A 4,944-nucleotide genomic window follows, 5' to 3' on the forward strand; every position below is an offset into this window, starting at 1 on the left:
GATCAAGATAAATTGAAGTATGTAATTATGATTTCCAAGCATGTTGGTGATATTATATATGATATAAAAGAGTATATTTCTTTAGAATATTTGTTGCTCTGTCTTTATAACAGACATGTCAGCATATTGAAGTCATGCCTCTGAGTTGCCCTTGTCTCTTCCAATGAAGTTATCCTCTCTCCCAGGAGCCAAGTCCATTTTGCAAGCTGATTTAATGATGCTGGTAGGAACAGTGTTGAAAGTGACACTGTGCCATACTGTTGGTTGCAAAGCGGTCATCAAAAATATAGATGGCAAGGAGCAATCAATACATCTCTATTATACACAGATGGAAGGGAACTGTTTAAGACAGCAGTTCTATCATCCAAAGGTGCTTATATAAGGTGCTTATTCTCAAAGCAGCTGTCTTTAAAAGAATCAATTTTTAATGGGGTTAAGGCCTTATCACTTTAAAAGTGTTTGGCTGATCTATAACTTTTCCAAATACTCTTATGTCATTTCTCATTGTGAAGTTTTTTCTCAGCATAAGTGCCTAGAGTAACATCTGTAAAAAACAAAACAAAAACAAAACTAATTTTTCCTTTAAAAGAAGTTTATTATATAAAATTTCAAATTTTGTTCTACTTGGAATTAATAATTATCAATTAAATATTAGTTTTCAAAAATAGTAAGCACATTAATTAAAGAGCATACATTAAAAAATCTTTAAACTCAGTAGTAATAAAAATAAACTCTTCCTATAAGAGATTTAATAATTGGATAGGAGAGAGAAATGGGTTGGTGAGAATTGAGTTTGGGCTCTTTCATGCTGGATAATGACAACATTGATGTGAAACTAACTCAAGCTTTACACCAGAACTTGACACCCTGACATTAACAGCCTCAGGGCCTCAGTTGTTCTTGCTGAGACTTACTATAGTTATCTTCCATACCTGAATCTCCCTGGCATTCCCTGACACTTCTGTTTTAATATAGTAATGTTGATCCATTGACAGTAACTTTTAGCTCTGTGTTGAAAGACTTGCACCATCTGTTACATATCAAACTGACCTGCCTTAATTTGATCTGTACATACATGAAATTTCACAAATTATTTTTTCTTATCATTCTATTGGTATATAATTGACATATAATATACTTCACATACTTAAAGTGTAAAATTTGATGTGTTCACATAGGTAGACCTATGAAACCAACACCACAATCAAGATAATGGATGGATCTATCACCTCCCCAAATTCCTTATGCTCTTTTAAAATCCTCCCTCTCTTCCCATTTCTGTCACATCCCTTAGCAACCACTAATCTGCTTTCTGTCACTATACATTTGTTTGCCTGTTTAGAATTTTACAGAATCATAATCATAAAATATTTACTCTTTCTTGTCTAGGTTATTTCACTCAGAGGTTTTTTTTTGAGATTTGTTTGTGTTGATAAGTATAACGATAATACATTCCTTTATACTGCTGAGTAGAATTACTTCATATGAATTTATCACATTTTGTTTATCCATTAAGCTGTTGATGGACATCTGAACTGCTTCCATGTTTTTTGTTATTACATATACACCTGCTATGAACATTATATTCTAGTCTTTGTAAGGACATATACTTCCATTTCTCTTAGGTAAATATCTAGGAGTGGAATATCAAGATTATATGGTTGGTATATGTTTAACATTTTAAGAAACTGCCAAACTCAGGCAATTTTCCAAAGTGGTTGCACCATTTTACATTCCCACTAGTGTTCTATGAGGGTTTCATACAGTTTGTTCTGTAGTTTTACCAAGAGTTGGTATGTTTCGTTTTTTTGATCTTAGACATTCAAATAGTGTGTAGTAGTGTCTTATCGTTTTAATTTATATTTTCCTAATGACTAACGATGCTGAATAAGTTTCTCCCGTGATTATTTGCCATCCATATATCATTATCAATGAAGTATTTATTCAAATACTACTAACTTTTAAATTTGGGTTGTGTATTTTCTAATATTGAGCTTTAAGAATTCTTTACATATTCAAGATAAGGCATATTTATCAATTTGTAATTTGCAAATATCTTCATTCAATTTGTAGCTAGTTTTTTCATTCTCTTAATAGCAGTTTTCAAAAAGCAGAAGTTCTTAATTTTGTTAAAGTCCAGTTTTTCAATTTATTCTCTTTTGGATTGTGCATTTGGTGTTGTCTCTGAAAAATATTTGGTCAAAAAAGATTTTCTAATATTTTTCCTTCCAGCAGTTTTATAGTTTGTGTCTTTATATTTGGGTCTAAGGTCAATTGCTATTTAATTTTGGCATATTATGTGAAGTATATATCAACACTTTTTTTTTTTTTTTTTGCATGTGGATATTTAACTGTTCTAGCACCATTTTAAAAAAAACTGGTCTTTTATCCCAGAAAATGCCTTGTACTTCGGTTAATCATTTGTCCAAGTTGGTGTGGGTCTGCTCGGTCCCACTGATTTTTCTTTCCTTTATGTCAGTTCCACAGTGTCCTGATTACTGTAGTTTTACAATAGATCTTGAAGTCAAGTAGGTGTATCCTCCAATGGTGTTCTTTTTCAAAGTTGCGTTATCTAGTCCTAGTTCTATTTTATCTCCATATGAATTTTTGAATCAGCTTGTAAAGTACTACCAAAATGCCTGTTTGAAATTTGATTGGGATTGCACTGAATCCATAGATCTGTAGATAAATTTGGGGAAGAATTAACATCTTAATATTCTGATCAATGAATACATCATACATGTCCATTTACTTGGATTTTTAAATTTTCTCAGCAATATTTTGTAGTTTTCAGAGTAAGTCTTGCACAATTTTGTTAAATTTATCACCAAGCATTCCATGTTTTTAATGCCATTTTAAATTACATTCTTTTCTTTATTTCAATTTCTGCTTGATTACTGCCAGTATGTAAAAGTGCAATTGTTTTTTGTATATTGTTCTTGTATCCTTCAGCCTTGCTAAAGTAGTCCTAGGAACTTTTTTGAAGATTTTGTTGGATATTCTTTATAAATGATCATGCATTCTACCAATAAGAACAGTTTACCTCTTTCTTTTAATTTCTTGCCCAGTGGATTGTCTAGAATGATCAGTACAATGTTAATGTTGAATAGAAATGCTGAAAATACACACACTAGATATTTTCCTGATTTTAAGAGTAAATCATTCAGTCTTTCACAGTTAGGCATGATATTAACTGTAGGATCTTTTATTGATACCCTTTTTTAGGTGGAGAAAATTCCCTTCTTTTCTCATATCTCAATGCTTTTTATAAGGAAGGGATGTATAATTTTGTCAGTATTTTTTGTACCTGTTGAGGTGACCATATGTTGTTGTTTGGTCTGTTTACATGGCAATTCATTTTGTTGATCTTTTAATGTTAAATGAAACTTGATATCCTGAAGTAAAATCCAATTGGTCACAATGCACTTTCTTTTTTTTTTATATAGTTGCATTTGGATTGGTAAAGTTTTGATAAGAATTTTTGCATCTATGTGAAGAAGTATATCAAGGTGTAGTTTTCTTTCCTTGTAATGTCTTTATATGGTTTGGGTATTAGAGTAATGCTGGTCCCATAAAATGAGTTGGGTAGTATTGTAGCCTCATCAATTTTCTGGAAATGTTTGGTAGAATTTCACAGCGAAGACATTTTGTTCTCGAATTTTCTTTGTGGAAATATTTTAAAATACAAACAATTCAATAGAGAGATATAGAAATATTATTTTGGAAATCTGTGTCTTTCAAGACTATATTCATTTCATCACCCCCTAAAATTTTTCATATTTACTTTATTAACATTTTAATATGTGCAATCTGTGATCATATTACTTCTTCCATTCGTTATATAGGTAATTTTTATTATTTTTTCTTTTTTTTTTTGGCCTAATTAGTCTGACTAATGATTATCAGTCTTAGACATCATTCAGTTGCTCATGTTTTAACTTTTAATCTAATCTGATGTTCTCCACTTTTTGAGAATATTTTTGGTATTATTTCATTTCTTTTAAATTTGTTAAGGTGTGTTTTGTGGCCCAGGATGCCATCTATCTTTGTGAATATTTTTTATGATCTTGAGATGAATGTTTATCATGCTGTTTTGAGGTGTAATGTTCTGTAAATGTCTATTAGATCATGTTGGTTGATGCTGTTGTTGAGTTCCTCTTATTCTTTGCAGATTTCCTGTCAAGTAGTTATATCAGCTGAAGATAGAAGGTTATTGAAGTTACCAACTATAATTTTGGATTTCTCTATTTCTCCTTGTAGTTCTATCAATTTTCACTTCTTCTTATTTATTATTATTATTATTTTGATTTTATAAGTATTTAGGATCACTAGATGTTCTTGGCTAATTGAAATTTTATAATGTAATTGCCCTCTTTGTTCTTGATCACTTAATTTGCATTGAAGTCACATTTATCTGCTATTAATATTACTACTTCTGCTTTTATAAAAACAAGTAATGTTTTTTGCATGGTATGTCTTTTCCTGTTTTTGTACTTTTAACCTACTTATGCTGTATCTTTATTTTTAGCATGAGTTTTTTTAAAGAGAGTGCATAATTTGATCATTTAGAAAAATCGACTCTAAATATTTTTAATTGGTATATCTAGATCATTTTCATTTACACTAATTATTGGTATATTTGGGATTATTTCACCATTTTATTATTTGTTCCTGTCTGTTCCATCTGTTTCGCTGAAGCACTTTTGTGATGGCTGTTTTAAAATCTTTGTCAGATAATTTTATCAACTGAATCATCCCAGTGTTGGAATCTGTTAATTATCTTCTTTTATAAATTATGATTTTCCTGTTTGTGTGTGTGTGATGAGTGATTTCAGTTGTATCCTACTGGAGTTTATTATGAGAGTCTACATTTTATTTAAATATTCTATTTTAACAAGCAGTCATCTTATTTAAGTTTAATGCACAAGTCCTGGCCTGCTTTTA

This window comes from Balaenoptera musculus, chromosome 17, assembly GCF_009873245.2.
Source record: "Balaenoptera musculus isolate JJ_BM4_2016_0621 chromosome 17, mBalMus1.pri.v3, whole genome shotgun sequence".
NCBI lineage: Eukaryota > Metazoa > Chordata > Mammalia > Artiodactyla > Balaenopteridae > Balaenoptera > Balaenoptera musculus.